The sequence below is a fragment of the Dermacentor variabilis genome, chromosome 9 (assembly GCF_050947875.1).
Source record: "Dermacentor variabilis isolate Ectoservices chromosome 9, ASM5094787v1, whole genome shotgun sequence".
Taxonomy (NCBI): domain Eukaryota; kingdom Metazoa; phylum Arthropoda; class Arachnida; order Ixodida; family Ixodidae; genus Dermacentor; species Dermacentor variabilis.
In genome coordinates this window covers 53,802,647-53,827,518 of record NC_134576.1, presented here as the reverse complement: position 1 = coordinate 53,827,518, position 24,872 = coordinate 53,802,647, and the positions used below count along the sequence as shown (strand labels likewise).

The following is a 24,872-nucleotide window of genomic DNA, read 5'->3' as shown; positions in this document are numbered from 1 at the left end:
TAACGTTATGGTAAAACTTGCCTAATAGACATGTTGACAGGTTATCTGTAAACTTTTATTAGATGTTGCACAAGACTCGCTGCATGCAGCTGTTACAAAACCACGAGGTATGTTCGGTAAGTTAAAATTCATGAATGAGGCACGGACGGGAAAGATATATGTATTGTAGGGAAAGAATAGAATGCAATTTTCGCAGTTGCGAACCATGATTTCGTTAGAACTCGTGGTAGCAAGTCGGTATTGAAGCACTGCCTAAATTTTCGACAAGTGCATTTTATTGCATTAGCATTAGCAATGTCAAACTGGAAAGAAGTGTCTGTGTGAAGCGTAGCAAGCCAGTCGCATAGTAGCGGTAGAGCGGTGCTTAAAAGGATTGTGTGTGCGTGCGTGCGTGCGTGTCTGTGTGTCCGCGCGCGCCCAATGCATCATTCGGAAAAAAATAAGTTAAATTGTGGTGTTTTACGTGCCAAAACCGCTTTGAATATGAGGCGCGCGGTAGTGGAGGACTCGCTCAGCTCGTCCTAAAAGCAATATTTTTGCTTGAAGACACGGGAGCCTTAGTCGACGCGGACGCACGTGATGGCGCAAGTACGAACCGTGCGATGTGGAAAGAGTTCGGAGTCACTGGAGCATTGCAACGTACCCGCAACTACTTCACCCATACCACTGATGAAAAACGCAATGTATATGTGTTCTCTGACGCACCCCATCTTATGAAATGCGTTTGGAACCGTTGACTTTCACCGAAAGCGTGCGTAAAGGGCAATCGCGTTGACTCGGCACATTTTGACAGGCTGTTTATGGAGGATTCTAAACAGCCGGGAAATTTGCGTGTTTGGCCGAAATTAACTCTGTCCCGCATCAACACTTCAACGACCGAAAAGATGCGGGTAAAGCTGGCCACTCAGTTGTTCGGCTGGAGTGTAGCGAAAGGCTTGCGATTCTATCCGAAGTGAGGAACAAAAAGGCTCGTAAATGTCAAGGCAACAGTAAAATTCACACTAAGGTTCAATGTCCTTTTTGATGCTCTCAACCGAAACCATCGAAAGGAAAGCGTCACTGTTGGCATCAGAGAATTGAAGGTCCTGGCCTCGTCGTTGCGTTGCTGAAATAAATGGGAAAAAGAATTCGTATCACGAAAAATCTCAAGAGCAAGTTTCCTAACCGAGCAAACCGCTGAGGGCCTTCGTGTGACCGTTTTGTCCGCACTGGAACCTTAAAGATAACTGTTAAACTAGTGCGGTTTCAAATATGTTTTAACAGGATAACTTAACCAAGACTTCTTGGAACGCTTCCTTGGGATCATTCGACAGGCTGGAGGCCAGAATGACCACCCATCTATGCCCCCATTTCTGCAGCTTTACAACATGTTATCAGTTTACAGTTTGATTAAACCCCCTAAATTCGTAAACTGTCACGTTGAAAACGAATCTCGTCCAGGTGAACCTGTAGTAACGCTCAAAGATTTGAGTTATGGCTGCCGTGCTACACAGTTATGCAGCCACGAGAATGAGGCAGTTCTGCAAACAGAAATCTGAGCCAGAAAATAGGTCGCAGGAGCTGCGAAAGCTGTCGAAGCATCAGTAGGTGAAAAATCTACGTTTAATTTGCGGAATTAAATGATGGGCGTCATGAACTTCCCCGTGTGCGTGAAATGTGTGCCAGTGTCCAGTTTGTTTATGGAACATTAACGCTTGTACGAATTATTCAGTTTATGGCAAGCTCTATGTACATGTCAAATAAATGTCAACCTGCACAAAACTTTACTGCTTTTGCGTCCCTGGTTTTTAGATGACAGTCGTCCATACGACTGACTCACGCAGAGCAAATGCCGACAAACCAAGGCTAGTCCATCCTCAACACTAACATCCGCACCATCTCTACCTGAACATTCAACTTCGGTTATTAAAAAATGCGGCCTTCGAATAGGCACATTAGAAAGTTGCTTGCTGCGAATTAAAATTTAACTACCGGCTTATACAGGTTACAGTACACGTAAAACTAGTTTTCGTGGGAGGTTGCTCAGTTCGGTGGGTGAGCTAGGTATCCTAGCCACTAATATTTGACACAGTTCGCTGCAGCGTCAAGGAGCCTGATCAGTATTGAGGACTACCGTTGCGCTGGACTCGTCGTGCCAAGCTCCTATACCGGTATGGATGAGAGCGTGCACTCCATAGCTCTCGGAGCACGCTTAGTCTCGTGAAACGTATGCCTTGTTCATCGCAAACAAGTTTCGGTCTCAAGCTGGAATACCATACGCGTGTAATTTAACGTAGGAAGCGAATACGAACGGTTTATTGACGCTTTTAACATCCGTAATGACTCTTGCCCTCCTTCTCTGGTTCAAAACTAAGGCCCTCGTGTCTGTGGCGCCATCTGCCGAGGGCGACGCGATACATGCACAAATTTTTTCCGCCTGGACGGCCTTCGTTCAGCCACCTAACCTATTCTTACAGTGTTCTCACTGAACGTGTATGCAGGCTAAGATCAAATGTTCAGAATGCATATCCTTGTGCACAATAAAAAAAAAACTCACTTCAAGGTCCTATTAAAATGGTTTTGCATACGAGGCCAGAAAAATGTTTGACATGTAATATTTTGGGGTGGCGTTTTCTGTTGTGCATTATACAAATTTCATACAAATTACTCCTGAACATGTAACTCACCTTTGTAGTCGAGGCCCTCTTGACAGCTTTGAGCCAGTTTTTGTCATCTGTCACCGGTTGCCTGTTTCCTCGCCTGGGGGACCGCCTTGCCTGTGGCGAGATGTTTGGCGAGTCGCCGTTCTTGCCTTCAAGATCTTTTTATCAGTTTCATACACTTGCCAGGATGCTCTCGAAGCCATCCTCTGCAAAAAAAAAATCAACTAAGGGTTATCATTCCTCTCCTCAAATAACCGGAAAGAAAAATGTAACTCTCTTACATACAGAAGTCTCAACCTCATATAGAAACTGGTCGCGCAGTTTCTGTCGTCAAATTATTAGCCCTGCAAGCACATTTCCCTGAGAACCACCACATACGTACACCTGCCATAATTTCGTTCCGCGTTTCTGTGACAAAAAAAAAACACCTAATAACCTCGCACCTTTTCCCGAGTAACATTTGTGTGCGCATATCATAAGAAGCCAACAAACAGTGACACCAAGGACATCACAGGGAAAATTACTTGTGCCGAATAAATAAAATAAAGAAACGATAAATTAATGGAAATGACGGTGGATGAAAAATGTAGTTGCTGTAGGTGGGGGACGATCCCACAAACTTCGAATTTCGCGTGCGATGCTCTACGAATTGAAATGCGCTATTTCTTCGTTCAGTTTCTCGGGTATTTACTTTTCGTTGTAGAACCATGGGAGTGAACGTGGAACATCCTTTCTGCCACAGGCATCAGGAGAACGCGATCTTTTTGAGTGAAGGCAACCGGCCAATACGGCGGCGCGCCACATTTTTGCTTTTGTTGCTTCACAGCTCCTACTGCGCCGTGTCCACGCCGGAAACTCCAAATACCGGTGCAAATACAGATACCGGCCGCACCCCACGCTTGTACATTAGGTCAGTTGGATAAGTCTGCTTCGGAGGCGGCTCCAATTCGTCTATGCCTTCGGAGATGGCGCTTGCGTCGCGTTGGGATCGAGCCGCCGGCTGTCGGCGGGCACGTTCAGTGCTTTTATTGGTGTTAGTCTAGGCTGTCTGTCGCCGGCGTGCACTCCGAAAAAGTTCCTTTGGTGTTATCGCTTGTCTATAAATTGGAATATAGGTAGGTGACCTGGAGATCACGTGTATTGTGTTGTAAGCCAAGTTTGACAAAGAGTCTGTGTGCCGACTTGCAGCGCGCTGGGCTGCCAAAGTGGATATGCTTCTCAAGAGAAAACGTGCTGTCGGCAGCACTTAACGCGCCGAGGACTTAATCACTTTCGAGCACATCGTTAAAGGCAGCATTGTTAAGATTCCACGTGGCAGGTGGACGCTTTAGATGGGTGCAGAGTCACTTATTTTCCCCATCATTCCTGCGCGCCTATCGAAAGCAAAAGCATCAAAGCCCAGAAGAAAACCTTCGAAGCTAAGAGCAACAGTAAATTGCGATGTTCGTGTGTCTGAAAGTGATGGTGACGTGATGTAAACATAAAAAACAGTAATGCTAAAGAAACTGAGGTCCCTTCCGTTCTAGAGATGTGTTCAGAGGAAGCATCTTCGTTCCCTGCATTCAGAGAGCACTCAAGTTTCGAGTCCTGGAATGTCCAGCTCATAACTCTTCAATGTTGATGAAGACAGTGGTATTGTTGTGATCGACAGGGCTGTGGTTATGAGGAAGGACTTCACTGCTGAACTCAGCTTATGCGGAAGGCTTGTTCCTCCGTGCGTGTACAACGAATATGGTTCGGGTGAACCGCTAAAACTCTCAAGCTTGAAGAAACTATCCGCATTTCTCACTTACGTTAGCAACCTAAAAGTGTGCACGCGCTGTCATTGTGGTTTATTCCCCTCCATTTCGGCAGCAACATCAGCTTCCAAGACTCAGGACGGGTGGAGGAGCGCAATATGCTTTAGGCTGTCTCAGAAGAGCTTGTGCCCACCGTGCAGGAGCACAAGAAAAAATATCCGAGCACGGGAAAAGCGAAAGAACAAGAAAACCAAGGAACTAACCAAGCCTCACCAAAGGGTACGTTTAACATATAAAAACCTAAGAAACTGATTTGGGCTAGAATTTTTCGCGACAAAGCCAAAAAAGAAATTCGGGCTTTCAAGTGTGTCTTCCTCAAGCGCAACAGATTGCTCTTCACGCAGTGTTGAAAGCTTCAAAAGCAAAGTCAGCCAGAGGAAAGCGCTATAAAACCGACTGGTCGATGAATTCCCTCCATCTTAAGATATCAAGCCCTGTTATAGGCTGATGTCAAAGATGAATATTTTGCCACTACCTGCGTCATCGCGCATTAAAAAAATTATCAAGGGCCTTGCGAGTTCGCTTTTTATAAGGTTTCGCTTAACAGCATTGGTGCACTTATGAAACAAAACGAGTAAGCTGCCGTGGAATCCTCATACTAGTGGAAATGAAAGTGCGCCAAGCTGTCGCATTCAACAAGCAAACATATGAAGCAGACGACCAGCAATCGACAGCCATGGCAGATCATGCACTTGCGCTTACGTTTGTGCCCCTATTTCATTCGTGGGTACTACCAATCGCCAGCTTCGCTCCAAAAAATGCATCTCCTGGAAGAGTCCACGCAAGGATGCTTTTTAAAGCCGTCATAGAGCTTCATAAACAAAATGCTAGTGATAGCCGTCATAAGCGATGGAGCAAGCACAAACAAGTGAATGTGATCAACATTTGGTGTGACAGGCAACTCTCATGCACCTAAGCAGAAAATTGAACATCCCTGTATTCCAGGCAGCAGTCTGTACTTCCTCTGTTGTGTGTGTCACATTGTGAAGTGCATAAGAAATCATCTGCTTCATGGTAGGTACCCGCTTTTTTATGTTAGCTTGTAACGAAATTGTCGTGATCACAAAATATCAGCTCCTACTTTTAAATCATCTTTTTACTTTACAGAATGGCGAACATAAGATCAACTATGACAGTTACTGTATACTTCAGGAGGTTAACAGCAAGCAGCAGCTCCATGTAGTCCCAAAACAGACAAAAGAGCATGTGAACCCCGACAATTTGAGAAAAATGAATGTGAGGCTGGCTGTTCAGGCAGGGAGCCGCCTATCTTCAGCTAGGTAACGGAAATGGGGCCGCGGTTTTGCCTTTTGTCATCTTCGCGTATAACACCGCCGTTCAATGGACAAGCGGTTACTCGCTATTCAACCTTGTTTATGGCCGTTCGCCCAGTTCATTTCTCGACGTTTTTTCTCTGCCCCTGTCAGTCTATCTTAATCTTCCTGCGAAGAATATGTTTCGCGCCTTGAGCGTTGTCGCCAGCGTGGCCGCTTTGACACCGAAGCCAGAGAACAGGGCCGCAAGGTTCATTATGACACATGTAATTGCGTAGTTTTCTACCAGCCCAGCGATGAAGTGCTGCTCTGGACACCAGTTCACACTCCTGGGTTGTGTGAGAAGTGTCAGTTCCACTTTTTTGGCACACACGCGGTCCTGGAAATGACTTCTCCCGTTAATTATCGTGTGACCCCAGTTGTTCTCTCAACTGACCGCCGTTTCCGCTTTACCGAAGTGGTCAACCTTTCTCGTATGAAGCCCTGCACGCGGCGTTTCCCGTACCTTTAGGCTGCGGCCAGGGTGGCCGCTCTCGTGCGGGAGAAGTTAGTATGGCCATTTATTGTGCACTTCGTGTGTATTTTATCATCACCACGTGTGTGCCCTTCTCATCGTGCGGATAGCCGGATCGTCATAGTGGATTGGGCCGAGGGTCCTTCGGCGCGTCTCTGAGACTCAATATAGGTCGGCCCTTACTGTGGCGTGACAATATTACATTATATATATATATATATATAAGCAGGTTTCTATTTCTCCCGTGACCGCTTCGCTAGGCTTTCCGCTCAGCGCTTGTCGCGCCCGCGTATATTAGAAGTTTCCATTAGCGATGCTTCTATCCATTGTCTGTTTTCACCAAAGCGTATCTCATCTGCTTGTACGCGCGTCGCGAATTGCTCAGTACTTTGTGGAAGGTATGCGGGCGCCAGCGATCCAGCCTTGGTCGAGTTACGCATAAAAGCTTACGTGCTTGACCCACTGACAAGGAACCTTTCTTCAGCGTGCTGTGGATGCGAAAATATTACGAAAACACGAACCAGTGAATATACAGGGAAGGGGGACAACGACGGCGCCGTGAGTGAAGAAGGCCCCAGTTTTGTTCCAATCCTTCTCACTGCGTCCCGTGAGTTTGCAAATAGTAGAAAAACGTCAATCTGCGTATAGTAGAAAAACGTGAACCAGAAGACATACAGGAAAGGGGCGTTGACGGTGGCACTGCGAGTGTAGACTTCCCCCACTTTCACTCCAAACCTTCCTAGAAAGGACCTCGGATGCACGAATATTAGAAAAACACTGAGGAGATACGGCGAAGGAAAGAAAATGATGGCGCCGCGACCCACTTTTCTTGGAAACCTTCTCACAGCGTGCCGTCAATCTGCGAATATTAGAGAAAGGTGTACGAGTGAAGATACAGGAAAGGGGTATTGATGGTGGTGCAGTGAGTCTATGCATAGTGCAGATGGTGCAAGATAATGCAGTGCCGAGCCGACCCGCGATGGAGGTGAGGCAGGCGTCAAGCTCTCCCCTTATTTTAGCCGCCCCCGAACATAGCGCAATATCGGCCCGACCCACGGCGGAGATGAAGGAGGCGTTAAGCATACCCGACTTTCGTTCCAAACCTTCCTCCATCGTGCGCTGGACGCGTGAATATTGGAAAAGAAATTGGTCGACCATTGCGCCTCTTGGTAATGCATACAGAACACGCAGTGCAAAACTTAGGCAGTTCAGCGTATCGGTTTCGGTACCACACACCATATGGAGTCGGCACTCTTGTGACGCACCATCGTATAGTGGGTCAGAGCAGCGGAAAGGGAGGGCGAGATTAGCAATTATTTATTATTACTTCAGAGGTGGGATGAGCAAATGGGTGGAGAACAGGGGTATCGAGTAGAGGTCACGCACTCATTCACTCACAGACAGGGCTGAATTTGGCCGCACCTGTTTGTGGTGCGGCCACAAACAGGTGCGGCCACAAACACATTTGTTTGTGGTGCGGCCACAAACAAATTATCTTGAAATGTTTGCAGCGTCCAATACCTCGTTCTGGGTGTCTTTGCATACGGAAGCAGCCTGCAACATGCTTTTTATTGCCTCAAAATTTGGTGTCCCAACCCCTTTAATAATTTACATTGTGACCTTATTGGGATGTTTTGCAACAGCTGCGCAATATACAAAACTGGCTTACCACCCCGATCCCGGAATGAAACTCCAAATTGACATTGAACAGCTCTGTATACATCGCTGTCGCACAAACTCACCGAACTGTCAATTCTAATTAACTTCAATTTTGTCCCCCAAAGCCGGCCGTCATTGTTTCAAACCTCAACATTTCAATGGGCAATTATTCCTTGCATCCTGCACAAACTGCGTTGTGTGCATTCTTATTTCGAGTACTGCAGCCTATTGTACAGCCCAAGAATGAGGTGTAAGGTACACAAATTTAAAATACTAAATATAAATAAACCCAAGTAAAGCGTCACACAGTGCAACAAGCATTTTGGAAAACAGATATGTGGAAATTAAATGCTGCATCAAAAGAATGATACACCAAAGTTGAATTCAATGCACTATCAGATGAGAAATTGCAGCACGAACAGTAGTCATAATAGAGAAGACATATACATTAATATAAAGGAAACAGTTCTTTTACCTCTTCATGGTGCCACTTAGCAAAGGTGAAAAGTTCACTGGCTGTGATGATCTAGCTGTAGTAATATAATAATCATTTTGCTTCAGACATAGAAACAACCTGTCATGCTTTACGCTCTGGACAGGAAGCCGCCAGATTTAACCACAACTAAACCTAGAATTAGAATTCAGGTTATGTAATACGATGAAGTCAACAACGTCTGTATCTCCCTTTTTCACGAAAGAGAAATAAAGTTTCCTTCTGCACCCATATTGTGCAGCAAATCAAAGCTGCAGGTTAGCCGGGCATACGATGCAGCTAAGACTGCCGTTCCAGCACTGCAATACTGAAAGCACTAACTTATCTGCGCCGTGTCGTCTTCCTCCGACGAGGCTCCTGCCGCCGACGCTTGCACAGCTTGCCCACCTTATACAAAAGCAACGATACGAAACTTCAATTCTGTCACCGTATTCTGGCACATGGGAAACAAAGCAAATATCATAAGCTTTCAGTAACATTTAACTTTCTGCATTGCAAACCTACACAGTACCACAATTCTCACGTGTTATAAAAAGCAAGAGAGCTATAAAATGTAATTATTGTACGTTTGGACATTGTTTCTCACAAGTCGTGTCTCAGAACCAGGAATGTATTACAGGACGGGTAGGGTGTCAGGGGACAACCATACCCGAAAAACACAAAGACAGGAAATAATGTTTTAAAGGCGTATTTGATATGTAATTTAAAAATACAGTACCCATATGGAAGTAGTGCTAACGTTATGGTAAAACTTGCCTAATAGACATGTTGACAGGTTATCTATAAACTTTTATTAGATGTTGCACAAGAGTCGCTGCATGCAGCTGTTACAAAACCACGAGGTATGTTCGGTAAGTTAAAATTCATGAATGAGGCACGGACGGGAAAGATATATGTATTGTAGGGAAAGAATAGAATGCAATTTTCGCAGTTGCGAACCATGATTTCGTTAGAACTCGTGGTAGCATGTTGGTATTGAAGCACTGCCTAAATTTTCGACAAGTGCATTTTATTGCATTAGCATTAGCAATGTCAAAGTGGAAAGAAGTGTCTGTGTGAAGCGTAACAAGCCAGTCGCATAGTAGAGGTAGAGCGGTGCTTAGAAGGATTGTGTGTGCGTGCGTGCGCGCGTGTCTGTGTGTCCGCGCGCGCCCAATGCATCATTCGGAAAAATATAATTAAATTGTGGTGTTTTACGTGCCAAAACCACTTTGATTATGAGGCGCGCCATAGTGGAGGACTCGCTCAGCTCGTCCTAAAAGCAATATTTTTGCTTTAAGACACGGGAGCCTTCGTCGACGCGGACGTACGTGATGGCGCAAGCACGAACCGTGCGATGTGGAAAGAGTTCGGAGTCACTGGAGTATTGCAACGTACCCGCAACTACTTCATCCATGCCACTGATGAAAAACGCAATGTATATGTGTTCTCTGACGCACCCCGTCTTATGAAATTCGTTTGGAACCGTTGACTTTCACCGAAAGCGTGCGTAAAGGGCAATCGCGTTGACTCGGCACATTTTGACAGGCTGTTTATGGAGGATTCTAAACAGCCGGGAAATTTGGGTGTTTGTCCCAAACTAACTCTGTCCCGCATCAACACTTCAACGACCGAAAAGATGCGGGTAAAGCTGGCCACTCAGTTGTTCAGCTGGAGTGTAGCGAAAGGCTTGGAATTCTACTCGAAGTGAGGCACAAAAGGGTTTGAAAATGTCAAGGCAACAGTAGAATTCACACTAAGGTTTAACAATCTTTTTGATGCTCTCTACCGAAACCATCCAAAGGAAAGCATCACTGTTGGCAGCAGAGATTTGAGGGTCCTGGCCTCGTCGTTGCATTCCTCAAATAAATGGGCAAAAGAATTCGTATCACGAAAAATATCAAGAGCAAGTTTTTTAACCGAGCAAACCGCTGAGGGCCTTCGTGTGACTATTTTGTCCGCACTGGAAGCATCAAGATACCTGCCAAAGGGGTGCGGTTTCAAATATGTTTTAACAGGAAAACTTAACCAAGACGTTTTGGAACGCTTCCTTGGGATTATCCGACAGGCTGGTGGCCAAAATGACCACACATATACGCCCGCATTTCTGCAGCTTTACAACATGTTATCAGTTTACAGTTTGAGTAAACCCCCTAAATTCGCAAACTGTCACGTTGAAAATGAATCTCGCCAAGGTGCACCTGTAGTAACGCTCAAAGATTTGAGTTATGGCTGCCGTGCTACACAGTTATGTAGCCATGAGAATGAGGCAGTTCTGCAAACAGAAATCCGAGCCAAAGAAATAGGTCGCAGGAGCTGCGAAAGCTGTCGAAGCATCAGTAGGTGAAAAAATATACGTTTAATTTGCTGAATTAGATGATGGGCGTCATGAACTTCCCTGTGCGCGTGAAATGTGTGCCAGTGTCCAGTTTGTTTATGGAACATTAACGCTTGTACGAATTATTCAGGTTATGGCAAGGTCTATGTACATGTCAAATAAATGTCAATCTGCACAAAACTTTACTTTTTTCGCGTCCCTGGTTTCTAGATGACAGTCGTCCAAATGAATGACTCACGCAGAGCAAATGCCAAGCCAAGGCTAGTCCGTCCTGTACACTAACATCACAACCACCTCTACCAGAACACTCAACTTCGGTTATTAAGAAATGCGGCCTTCGAATAGCCACACTGGAAAGTTGTTTTGCAGCCCGTTACAATTTAACTGCGAGCTTATCTAGGTTACAGTTTACGTAAAACTCGTTTTGCGGGCAGGTTTTGGCATCTCATCAAGGTAAGTTCAGTGGGTGAGGTAGGTATTGTAGCCACTAATATTTGACACAGTTCGCTGCAGCGTCAAGGAGTCTGATTAGTATTGCCGACTACTGTTGCGCTGGACTCATCGTGCCATGCTCCTATGGGCACGTTGCAAGTGCTAGGCGGCGCCCTGTCTTTCCGACCCCTAGCGCCATCTGACGAATAGTTGCGCGAATGTGGTAGGATTACTCACGGCGTCAACAGCCCGCACTGCGTGTTTGGCGTCCTGTCAAACGGTAGCGATGGCGCGAAACAGCGTGCCGATATTAATTTTAACCGGGTTTCGGGGAATTACAAGATCTTCATAGCTTTTTTCGTGAAAAGAATTTAGAGAAAGGAAGTCGTCTATTTGAAGTGGGGCACGTCTACGACGCGAGGGAAGTGTTGAACTAGCACTGATCGGAAGTGGCTGCTAGGTTTATTCCGCAAACGAAAAATAATGCACCAGCGAGATGCGTGAAGCTCAGCGTAATTTACTTCGTTATCTACGGTGTGGACGCATGAAATTGTAGGCGAAATTGATTCTTGAAGATCGGCGACAGCAGACAAATCCTAGCGGGGAGCTGCGATTGCTGTGCTGGCATCGCAGGGAAGTCCAAGGACGCCGCAGTAGTTTCCCTGTACATACATGACGGCAAATACGAATCCAAAACATCTCATCCAAGAACGTGGGGCGTACGAACGACTCGTAAGACCTACCAGAGATATTCTAACGTTGCTCTCCTCAAACACAAAAAAAGGGGATGAACTTACCAGTTGTGCTAGACTACACTGGGAAAATATTTTTGCCCAAGTTACTGGAGGTGCGATACTTTTATGTTGCTATTTTTCAGTGCGTGCAAAGGAGGTTCCAATAAACCACGTTGTCAAAAATTTTGGTGATCTCATCTGCACCTTCGTTGATATGCTGGGCGCAGAAGAGTGTATGCCAGCTCATCCGGCTGCAACCCCTCCTCAAATCTCTCAGCAAGCCCTAGCGTTGTTTGAATGGGAGAGGATTGGGAAAGAGTTCCACGGCTTTACTGCGGTACAGTGTAGGAACAAACTACTTTGTTTGATGCATATCCTGGTACGGACTGCAGGCAGTGGCGTAGCAAGGGGGGGGGCGGAGTGTCATATACGTCTGGAGACACAGGGAAATTGTTGATATCCTCGCCTTCCTCCAGTAAACCCGGGGGAGGGGGGGGGACAGAAGACATATGGGCCCCGGGTGCCAGACGACCTAGCTACGCCACTGACTGTAGGTGTCCCGTTGCTGCCATCATTGCTCTAAAAGCAAAGAATTCAGCGTTATAACGCACTTGGCATAACGCCGGAACATAAAACAGCTTATGCCGTCAGACGAGCGCTATCCAGTGTTGGCGCCGTTCTGCTTCATGCGGTCGGCTTGGAAACCTGTAAAATTTTGTTCCTCGTGAGTTGGTGTACGTGCTGATGCAGCCCACTACTCAACAGCTCGGGTTGCACTTCGGCATTGCTCAGAAAAGGCAACAGCTACGCGCGAAACAGTGCACATACAGGCTTTCCGAACGCAAGTGGGCCGGTCGTATCCTGCCGGTTCCGCGCTCGCCGCCGCGAGGGGCGCACTAGTAGGCGCCGGAACTACGTTCGAAACCTGCCTATACCGGCATGGATGAGAGCGTGCACTACATAGCTATCGGAGCACGCTTAGTCTCGTTAAACGTATGCTTGGTTCATCACAAACAAGTTTTCGTCTCACGCTGGAATAATAATACGTAAGAAGCGAATCCGAACGATTTATTGACACTTTTCACATCCGTAATTACTCTCGCCCTGCTTTTCTGGTTCAAAACCAAGGCCCTTGTGTGTGTGGCGCCATCTGCCGAGGGCGACGCGATACATGCACAACTTTTTTCACTCTGGACGGCCTTCGTTCAGCCACCTAGCCTATTCTTAAACAGAGTTATCACTGAACGTTTGCGCAGGCTTAGATAAATGTTGAGAACGCAAATCTTTGTGCACAATAAAAAAAATGACTTCGGGGTCCTATTAAAGAGGTTATGCATGAGTGGCCAGAAAAATGTTTGATATGTTATATTTTGGGGTGACGTTTTCTGCTGTGCATTATACAAATTAGATACAAATTACTCCTGAACATGTAACTCACCTGCATATGCTATGACATCTTGGCAGCTTTGCACCACCTTTTCTTGTACCTAGTATCCTTTCCCTTAAGGTATCAGGCACCGGCTTGCCGGTCGCAAGATGCTTGGCCAGACATCTCTCTTGGCGCATGGCTTTCTTGATTTGTCTTATGCACTCTGTCAAAATCGTGGCAAGACCGCCCCTGCAAGAAATCAACTAAGGGTTACCATTACTCTCCCCAAATAACAGGAAAGGAAAAATGTAACTCTGTTACATACAGAAGTCTCAACCTCATATAGAAACTAGTCGCGCAGTTTCTATCGTCAAATTATTAGCCCTGCCAGCACATTTCCCTGAGAACCACAATATACGTACACCTGCCCATAATTTCGCTCCACGTTTCTGTGACAAAATAACAAATAATAACATCGCACCTTTTCTCGAATAACATTTGTGCGCGCATATCATAAGAAGCCAACAAACAGTAACACCAAGGACATCATAGGAGAAATTACTTCTGCTTAATAAATGAAATAAAGAAACGATAAATTAATGGAAATGAAAGTGGATGAAAAAACAACTTTCCGCAGCTGGGGGACGATCCCACAACCTTCGCATTTTGCTTGCGATGCTCTATGAATTGAGCTACCGCAGCGCTGTTTCGCCGTCCAGTTTCTTTGGTATTTACGTTTCCTTATAGAACCCTGGGAGCGGGCGCGGAACATCCTTTCCGCTACAGGCGTCACGAGAACGTGACCTTTTTGATCGAAAGCAACCGGCCAATACGGCGCCGCGCCACATCTTTGCTTTTGTTGCTTCACAGCTGCTACTACGCCGTGTCCACACCAGAAACTACAAATACCAGTGCACTGCAGATGGGTTGGGACGATGACACTACATCATTCGCTGTATTCCGAAGCTGTGATACCAAGAGATCACACTTCATTCGGCACAAAATGTAAATGTTAAAAAACATGTATTAGTTGATTTAGCAAAGCTCCCTCTGAAATTGGACAGTTTAAATGACGAGAAATCTGAAAGGTTTGAAGAAAGATGCTTATATTACCACATGTTATGGCACAGCAAGTGGACTAAGAAGAGGCGAATGAGGTTCGTCTCGGCTTCACGCATAGACCCTTGCGTTTCGTGAAGTATACGCGACAATATTCTTTTATATTGGCATTTGTATTTATTAACACTATGTTTCTCCCTTATCACTAGCCATTTATACGTCCAACAAATGAGGTAGTCACGCCATGTATATACATATAGCAATTTGAATGCTAAAATGAAGAGCAGAACTTAGTTTGTAGCGGAACGGTGTCCACGCCGTTATGACCATCGCATGTGTATCTCTACCACTCATTGCTGCTCACCCATGGCATAGAACTACAGAGAGAATGTCGTAGCAAGAGCACATTCATGAAAGGAATATTTATAAAGGACGGCTTCGATTTTCCACGCTGTGTGTAGGCTCGAACAGACGCTCAGACATGGCGCTGGGTGCTCCGTCCACTTCACTGGCAGCAGAAACTCCAGCCATGTAAAGTTACATCACTGCCATACGCGTAGAAAAACTCTTTCCTATATGTAGAGGATGCCCTGTCGTACAACAGACAGCGCGAGCCCAAAAATAACCTCCAGCAACTGCCGCTGAGCTTATTTGCGGCTCCAGCAAGTAAGTGAAAGTGTGAAAGTGTGAAATGCGACAACGAGAACAAGATGCTAGTCGCGTGAGAAGGGGCAAGTGGAGCGCGAGCAGCAAAGTATCCGGGAAGTTTTGTAGCAGCCAACCCTAAGTTTACGCGCGGTTTTCTTCGAAATAACTTTGTTAGTAAGAGTATGACAAATTTTGCGCTGTTGCAGATCCTTATCGCCGTATCATCGTCTTATACTTGACAAACACCATAACATTGTTGTAACGCTTGAAATGAGGCTGGCCTGCTTCGTTCGCGCAAACTGTGGGCAACTCTGCGTACTCTTGTCTCCATCTTTTAGCCCGGAGCGTTAAATAAATGCGCTGTGTTGCAAAGGAACAGCTCCAAATACAGACATAACACGCACCACACTGGGCCAGACTATGCAGAACACGAAGCACGGAGCGTTCCGGTGCAACACAGCGCGTTCTTGAAAAATAATGTAAAAATCACTGGCCCCAATTGCGACCCGCCCCAGAGGCGCTCATCGCGAGTCCGCGGCATTTAGCGAGTCTGACGCTCTCACCATTGTCTTACGGTGTCGTTGCTGACGGGGGGAAGGTTGGCCGAGCAGCGTCCATCACCGACCACGCAGAATTTTCATTCAGAATGTTAGCCCACCTGGCATGGCTCGTGATCTGCAGAGTACTACTCTCCATTGACGGAACGCGGGTCTGGCTACAAAGACTGCCGATGCTGTGCAGAGAAGGCACCTGGGATTTTGTAGAAACGCCTTTTCCAGATGCTAATTGTTGTGTCGGCAGCGACAGGCGGCGGGGGCCCGGCGTTCGGAGAGCGTGCAGCGACGACGCCGACGCGAGAGAGGGAAGCACAGAGACAACCGCTCTTGAGCAAACCACACAAACGACTCGGCCGGCGAGCGGCCGTTTCTTGCACGAAGACTTCCCTGGCAGATGTCACCAGCTCATTGGTCAAATGCCCAGCACGTGACCGAAGGGGGGTTCCGCCATCTAGGCAAACTAGACCATAATGTGATTGAACAGTCAACGCGAGATCTCTCAGAGGGAGACACCATACCACACTAATGCATTTCGGAGCTTTGTGCGTTCGTGAGTGGCCGCGTTCGACGCTACCGCCGAGGCCGAGCGTCTGTCGACCACTCACTCACGCACGCAAAAAGCGTCGGGACGCATTAGCATCTGGAAAAGGCATCGCTACAAAATCGCGGCCCTGGCCTTAACCACGACGCTGCTCTGTTGCTCCTGCTCTCCTCCGCCGTACCCAGACCTCGCGCTGCGACGCCTTCCGGGGCACTTGAGGGCCGCCGACGACGGGCCACTCGACTTGAAGCGGGCGCGAGGCTCTGAAGGCCGGTCGGGCCTGGCGAGCTGCGGCTAGGCTAAGCCGGAGACGATGGTGGTGTTTATGACGTCTAAAAGCGGACGTTGAAGCCTTTGTAAAATTTTTATTTCATTCAAAATGTTTCTGGCACTAAAATTTTAAACCTTCCTTTACTGTGCTTCTCTTTTGATTTTACCATTATTTTTCCGACTTTATCTTTACAACTCGTCCAATTCTTGGTCAGTGAACCTCTGCGCGTATGAGCGATGTACAGAGGCAAGCCAACTGGCTAGCCGAATGAACCGAAAAAAGCGAGGAGCTAGAATAAAATAAAAGATGGTAAAACATTGCGGTGCGAGATATATATGTCTCTTTCTTTAAATCTTTCTCTCAGCGTAGGTTGGTGTCTACAAGATCATGCATCGAAGCACATCTGTTTGCCTTTTTGCAGATTGTGGTTATCAGCTCTGCCGAGAAGAAGAATAGAAAGAAATGCCGCGCCGTTGTAAACTGTATTGCGCTGATTCGTAGTGCTGGGCCGAGATGTGCTACGGGCGGCCTTCTTGACGTGAACCGAAGTTTATTTGCTGCCGATGCTGATTCGTAGTGCTGGGCCGAGATGTGCTACGGGCGGCCTTTTTGACGTGAACCGAAGTTTATTTGCTGCCGATGGCAGCACATCATTACCAAACGAAGTATTCACCCTGAAGATAATCAGTAGAGCGCTCAGGTCGTGCGAACAGATCGTCAGATAAGCAAGTATAAGGAAGGAGACCGTTCAAGGCCTTAAAATAAACTCGCCGGTGAACAGCTGCGGATGGCCCATGTATACTCAAAACATTATCGCCGTCACAGCTTGAATCTGCTTTGCTGTCATGTTGTGAGTCATAACTCGATTCATAAGCAGTAAATTGAAGTGCGGGTGCAGAATAGTTACGTGCAGGACGCTTTCCTCGCAACGAAGCCCCGCGGAACGACGCCAGGGGAGCGACTTTAGGTAACTGCACACTGACACCAGCAGCGTCCCTTGCTGGAATTTAGAGAGATAAGCCTTACCGAAGCTCGTGGAAAATGGTTGAAACTGCTAGGTCCACATGTTGGACATGCGGCGGACCATCACGGCTGCACTTTGGCGTTATAGAACGACTCCGACTCCGAACCAAAGCTCACTAGAGAAGAGATGGTGTCATTTTCGGGTAATTACCACCGCTCAGCACTGTCGGACGGCAAAACCGACGACATAATTTAAATCTTGACTTGCTGGGAGTCATTTCGTTACAGAATTTTGATGATAGTAAGGCGTCATCCTGGGTGGCATGCTTTTTTCTTGAAAGCGCCAAAAGGTGAGAGCCATACCTATTTTGCATATTAGTTCGCAAGAAGGTCTGTGAAAAATCACATCGCTGGAGCGCAAAAATTTAAACTGATTCTGAAAGTGCAGCGCCTTTACTAACTACTGGATGGTCTTTAGTAGATCAGAAAAGAGTTCAACATATCGAAACTGGCGATCTAAAGCATTGATCACCAATGATCCAATTGAATAGGCGTGGTAATAAAAGAGTTAACATGACGCCGCCGGATTCTCCACTCTCGATTGCGTGGACGTGGAAGAATGGCTCAGAATAAAAAAAATCGTGCCAGCAAGGGAACCAAAACATTATGCTAGACATTGTTTTTCTCCATATGGAGGGAACTCCACGTATTTGGTTCAAACACATAAAGCGGAACTCACTAGCTGGGAGCTGTTCAAGCAGAAGCTTTCCGACCTTTTCCAATCAATGTGCTCAGCTGCTAGCCGCCGAAACTCTACGCATGGTGCATCGCGAACTCGAAGCTTGCGTATACCGCCTGACCCCAGAAGATGCCATGGGACAATTTCACCGCAACAATATCGTTCATTTCAGAACGTGTTTGGCCAGGAAGTCGCTAACTAGGTCATTACGAACGCCTGCTTTCTTAATCGGCCTAACGCCAATATGACTTCTTCTATGATCGTGATTTACCGCAGTCCGTTCTTTACTCCCCGTTATGAGAATCCATCTGAATGACGCGCAACTGACGACGTGCCGATCCGTTTCTGATGCAGCCTGACTGGTTACGTTGCCCGTCGCAGCAGTAGTCGTTGGAGGTCCCGACCCCACTTCCATAACTTACAGGCCTAGTTCGCTGTGCGTCTAATTATGCGCTCCACACAGAGAGGCAAAGTACAGCTGCACGTAATCACCGTTTCACCGGTATTCGGCTCACCACGCACACCACAGGGTGTTAAACCCGCCACCTCCCAGCTTCGAAGGAACGTTTCCCGTTACAGCCGTAGTCATCGGAGGTCTCCACCCGTGAACACCTTTTGGAATCCATCCACTTCGCCGCGAAACGGTTCGCCTCGTCGCTTCCACGAAACTTGCAACGCCTGTGTTCGCCATTACGACAATGTCATTAGCCACGTCAGCCCCAGTTCCGCCGCTCTACTTTGCAGACGTTCCTACGAGTCTCCCACTTGCAAAACTGTATGATGCGGGACCTAGAGGTGGCGCGGCGATGTCCGATTTGTCCGAAAATTCTCCGCCGACGCCATCAACAAGGCAGAACATTCTACAGGTTGCTGTCTGCATGTCTTGCTCTACCAAACAAGCTTACTACGTCGTACCATCCTGAAACCTGACTGAGGGGCTGAACAGGAGAATCATCCGTTCCACCCGATTACCGCAACCTGGACATTGCACTATCCTACATCACGCTCGCTTTCAATTCATCGCTCCCCGAAACTGCCTGTGTTTTTGCGTTCTACATATTCTTCGCTGACTTCCAGGAATTGCCCTTAGACACTTCACTTTCCTTTGCTAGTGCCTCGAGAAGCGACTGTGCCCGCGACGCCATTGCTCATGCTTACCACGCAAGGCAGCATACCCATAAGCGGCTGTTCGCATCCCAAGAAAATCAAAAGCGAGTTTACAATCAGCGGCATCATAATGCACAGGCGCCAACTACGGAGGCGGGGGGTGGAGGCCCCGAGGCCACAACTCCCTCCGAAGTTTTCCGAGGTTGAGGTAGATCGACGACCCCCCCCCCCCACCGATGCCGAAGCAGAACGCCCTTCCTCTCCGCTTCCCTAAAATGTCATTACCAGAGTTCTATTACCCACATCATTTTAGGTTTACTTTCAATTTCGTTTATCTTTTCAGTTGAAATTTTATTGTGCGTAAAAGTTTTCTGTAGCATTGTAGGTGCGGACGGGCACAGCTTTATTTGTCAAAATCGCGACAGTAAGAGGACAAGCGCAAGAGAAGCACCAGCAGCGGCTTCCTCATCCGTATCTCGAACTTCAATATTTGTTTTAATTTCCGCTGTGAACACCATGCAAAAACACAACACGAGTATAAGTAAGTATACACATAGCAAAATGTTTATTATATTTTTTTCAAGAGAAGGAGGTAGCCAACTAAGAATTATCTGTAATGATATGGATAGCCTACACCTGGATAATAAATGTGTTGCTGTATGTTCACCTCCTTTCAAGTTGCTTTGTGTACATTTTTGTTCTTGAAAAAAAAAAACAGTCTTCAGTGTTTTATCAAGGGCGTGTGAAACGCACGTGAATTATACAGGGAGTTTCAGCGAACACTTTCAAACAATTTTTAAAGTTGTCTGTGGCAGACTTACAATTGTAGTTCATGAGCTGGTTTACTCGAAGGGGTGGACATGCACAAAGATTTGATATGCAAAATCGACTAATCTTTGAAAAATTCGCTAATTAAGTTCAGAACTACATTATGGCCCATATTGCAATTTACAAATTCTAGCCGTGGAGTTCGCAAGGCGGATCCACTTGGAACGAATTTTCAAGATGACACGGGTTTCGATATATAAATTCCCGAGCTTTGCGGAGAAGCGCAACGGCATTCCAGTTAACTTGTTAACAAAACGTCGTTTCATGCACTGAAGCACGCAAGTCAAATATATGGACACCTGTTCAGGTATGCTACATAAAACGGCGAATAATGTCATGAAATACGAACACGTTAGACATCATGTAACAAAATATTTTAAGTGGTGCGGTTTCTGGCGCCGCCTTTTGGCCGTCGAGGCAATTGCGGTACATGAACACTGACACACTCCTCAGGCACAGCTGGGAGCGATGACTTAACTGCATGCGAGCACGAAGGCTCGGAGACATGAGCTTTAGGTGTTTTCGAGAAATAATGCGCACTGGGTACGCCAGACATTAGTTGTGAAGGCGTTGAAACACTAGGTTCAGATACACGCCTATCAGGCGAAACAACATCTTGTCAACGCATTACAGCGGGATGAAAAACTGGTGCCTGAATAGAATCCTCAGATCCTATGAAACGCTCAGCAGTCGACGCTGCGAGCGCAGCATTTTGACTGGGCTCGTCTGTCAGCATAAGTAATGGTGCCTGGCTAGATTGCCTTACGGCTGAATTGAGACACCCATTCGAGCTACTTTACGAGTTGTATAAGAACTTGCTCCCGAATGAGAACTGCACTGAAATGCGGAATTCACTGAAGGCATATTTGAAGTAACTGCTGTATCCGTCATGTACAAAAGAATTTGCAAGAGGGTTATATGCCTTAGCATGCGTGCGACTTCAGAAAAACCTGGTAGGAATGCGCTGAACATGCTAACTTACCGGTGATGTACTGTCCACCTGGGTTCTCCGTGGAGCTTGCCGTCGCGACGCTTTAACTGGGGTAGATTGTCCCAGCACTCTACACTGGTTCACTCTTGCTGGTGGTGACGTCGAATAGGCATTGGGCTGCCGTGCACTGTCAAAGTCCGCTGCACCGTGGAAGTTCATGGAAGCCGGATGATATTCCATGAAGCGGTAAACCTGTGTCGAAGTCCGGTGGTGAAGATGAGGCTTGCAGACACGACAAAGTCGCTCGATCGATCACTACCGTCAATGCCTTATTAGCGCCGAGTCTCAGAAGTGATGAACCGAGTTGTCACGTGACAGTTAAGGGTAGCTGACATATCTTGGTACTTGACGGCTGTGGAGAAAAATCCCAAATTGTTGACTAATTATACGAGAAGTTCTGGATGATTACATGGGATTGAAGCAGGCGGATATGTGAAAAGTGCCTGTTGTAGTCCTGAAGACTCATCAGCGACAGAACCACTCCGGTGTCATCCATCAACTGCTACGTCACGTTGTTCACCTTTACGGGAACACGCATAAGCGACAGGGCGCCGACAGCGTCAATGTGTAGAATGGTCGCTGTGTTTATAGTCGTATTCTCTTGCATTTCAAGCTCGTTCACTGGTTCCGATGTACTTTCCGATGAACAGCACATTTGGAAGAAATGTCCTTTCCTTCCACATGTCTGGCGGAATTCGGAGCGGGCACGACAAATCGGAAAATTCGCCCAGTGCTGCGGCGAGCCGCAGCGGAAACAGCCGCCACGCTCAGCCAATGGCGCGGAGGCAGAGCAGGCGCCCGGTTGCCTCCATCCCGGACGGGGTGGCCCACTTCCTCGCTCTCGGCGTCCGCCATCTCGGCGCGATCAAGGGCGGGGACGTCGGTCCAATGGCCGCGATGAGGATAACCGTCAACTTGGACTGGACGGGGCGGTGATGACCGCCATCTTCAACTGCAGTCGGGCCGGGAAGGTAACCGCCACCTAGAAGGTCCCGAGGAAGGGAGACTGGTCGCGGCCGCCATGTTGTGGCTGACGACGCTGTGAAACGGCATTTGCGTGTAGAACGCTGAGCTTCTGAATTATTTTATCAGTGCGTTCCTCTTCCTGCGCAATTTCCAGTGCTCTTTTGACGGTAAAGTACTCGCCTAGTTGAATGAACCGGCGGTGAAGTTGTTGCGACTGCAAGCCGCAAACGATCTGCCTTGGACCATGAGGTGGGTAGCGGTGCCAACCTTGCAGGATTTGGCGAGCCGTTGAACGTCTTGGATGAATTCTGTAGTCGCCTACGCCGGACTTGATAATCTGCGCTTGAAATGGAGGCGCCTGCAAAATTATTCTTCCGCAGAATTGTGCTTTTCAAGCATTTGAAGCGCCACTTCGTAAACGTCAACCGCCCCTGAGTCCCCTGTCCTTTCGTCTGCGTCTCAGTCTGCCTTTCAGTCTGCGTTTCGACCCTCAGCGCGTTGAGGTGGAACGCTTTCTTGTATTCCGGCGTAGCGGTCTTGACGGTGGCGTCGACGTATGCCTGCAACACACGTCGCCATTATAGCCAAGTCAGTCTTGCCCCGCTACGACGGGGCATGGCAAGGTGGGGGGGATTGCCGCGTTCATGCTGAGCAGTAAAAGGCTGGGCCGAAGGGCAAGGTCAGACGCGACGAAGACGCCGCAGTAGCGTCGAAGGGGACACAGGTGACATCAAAGACGTGTTAAGAGGCAGAAAGTGCGGAAATGCTGCCTGTAGAAAGGGCAGCAGATGTGGACGATGGGGTTGCAGGAGTAGCAAGCAGGAATCATGCAGTCGCGGAAAGTACAGAAATGCTGCTTGAAATAAGGGCAGGCAAAGTGAAAGATGCCGTAAAGAATACAGTTGGCAGGCGCAACTTACAGGTAAGCGCGATGTACGTGGATCATCCTCGTCGCCAAAATGTTTCTCGGAAGGGCGACGGAACGCGCTGCTCAGCAGGACATGGCGCATGTACCAACGCTAGTAGCGTCCGGGCACAATCTGGATTCCTCGGCGGCTAAACGGTTTATAAGGAATCTTCAAAGCGTCGTAGTACGTACGGAAGGGTTTATCCTGGTCACCAAAATGTTACGTCGTAGTGGCCGCCATGGATAACAAGCCGGGCACGTTGGCACGCCGGGACGGCTGCCTGAATAAAGAGACGCGGAGACGCAGACAGGGGCTGCGGCTAGAGTGCACAAGAATGGGGGAGTGGGTCCAACGGAGGCCACGGAAAGCGGCGAGAGTGAATCAAAAAACGTTGAAATTTGCGGTGGCGCCGCCGTCGCCTTCTTCAAGCCCGTCCTTCTTCTGACCTTCCCGCCAATCCGGTACCCCGGCGGCCCGGCGGAACCACGCCTACCGACCACCGTTTATAGATCCTTTATAAACGCTTTATAGATCCTTTAAACGCTAAAAAAGCTTTATAAACTGTGCCTACCGACGGTGGTTACGGCGGCGCGGAGCTGTCGTCTGCTCGACCCGCCGTCGTCTGCTCGACAAACCGTCGCGCTTGTTTTTTTTTTCGTCAATTTTTGGTCTTTCGATCTGCCGGTATTAGGGCATCTGAAAAATTTTGTCAGCATCCAATAGTTCGCTTTGGAAAAGGAAGAAAACAAAGATTTACCAATTTTTATTTTACACCTAATTATGCCGCACAGTTCATTTATTCTTGTACCTCAAGCCATAAATGTACATGATCCCCATTTCTTCGGAATATGAGCTCTGCATTTCGTTATCTCATGCCACAGTGAAACACGCACATAAGGTTTAAAAGAAACGCAAACTACAAACGCGATTGATCTGACTTACTGGCAGGCACGGCATCCTCGAACGCATCTGCAACGCTGCGTTCGACCACAGCCGTGCTTCTGTTCGGCACGCTCTGACGCTGCCCGCCGGCGCCCCTCGCGCGCGCGGGGGCGTGGTGTTCAGAAGAAGGCGACGGGGGCGTCATATGAATTTTCAATAAAAAATGCCTCAGTGCGGAGCCCTCGTTGGAGCCACTCCCCAAATGTAGTACACTCTACTGAGGCAGAGAGTGCGTTTATTGAAAGCACTGTTGCCAGGTTGAACGAGGCGGCGTAGCCCATAGCTGGAGAAATTGTAGCTCAAATGTAGCCAAGCACAAAAGAGAGCAGAAGTAATTGTAGCAGTTTAGCACGTTTAGCACAAGGTGCGCTGTTCACCTAGGGTGGACCTCAATCTTATACGGTACGTCCACGCTAAACCGGACCAAGACTGTTTTTTTTTTGCGACCTCGTTGCGCAAACTTGTGAATGTTCCTCTCTTGTGGATTCCTTTATTACCTAAAATTGGGCGTATTGAGTGCATGTCCGTGTCTCTCGGATGGATTGCTGGCTGGATGCTATGAGCGTCTCCTTTGGAACCGGGTGGTGGGCTTTGCTACCAAGCTCTTTTTAGTCTATTGTGTAATGTCCTACCTACGTTGCAAACGCACGACGCTTACAATAGTGTCGTGCGGATGCTTGTTCGTGGCAGCAACTAACATTTGCATCCTGTCTTGTCACTTTATCGCCGTCACCATGTAGTGCACCGAGAAGAACGCTTGTTCGCACTCTGCGCTCTGACAGTGGAAAGTGGAAAGCTTAAGTTGCGTACTCGAAACAATTCGGCATGTGGTCTTCGAATATTATGCACACCCTAACTTGAGATCTTAGGTTCTAGCGCAAGTAATTAGGAATGTCATTTTGTCTAATTACGTGCGGAATGGTAACCGAGAAAGTCGCCAGTTTGTTCAATACACACTTTGTCTCATCGTCCTATCTTGTTCTCTCTCTCTTTTCAGTTAGCTTGGCCCGGATTAGCTGGGACACACTCTATATAGTTTATATTTACATCAGGCGCCCCTTAGGCCTCTAGCACGACAAGAACATGCGTTAAAGTAAGTCAGAGAGGCCACATGCCGCT

General features: G+C 47.5%; 1 protein-coding gene and 1 long non-coding RNA gene across 3 annotated transcripts in view; one reads left to right on the top strand and one right to left on the bottom strand.

Annotated features, from left to right (window-relative positions):
- The window catches only part of LOC142592698 (uncharacterized), a 75,980-nt gene extending 52,757 nt beyond the window's left edge, over positions 1 to 23,223 (bottom strand). Inside the window, exons 1-3 of one of the 2 annotated variants that reach the window (XR_012830781.1) lie at positions 20,929 to 23,202; positions 13,303 to 13,482; positions 8,675 to 8,768 (exon numbers count right to left, since the gene is read on the bottom strand). This is a non-coding gene — a long non-coding RNA (uncharacterized LOC142592698). Of the gene's footprint in view, positions 1 to 8,674; positions 8,769 to 13,302; positions 13,483 to 20,928 lie in introns of those variants that run through there. The other variant, XR_012830782.1, reaches the window with a different exon arrangement.
- Positions 1 to 24,872, top strand: part of LOC142592696 (uncharacterized) — a 409,269-nt gene that overhangs the window by 371,997 nt on the left and 12,400 nt on the right. The gene's annotated exons all lie outside the window — the stretch shown is intronic.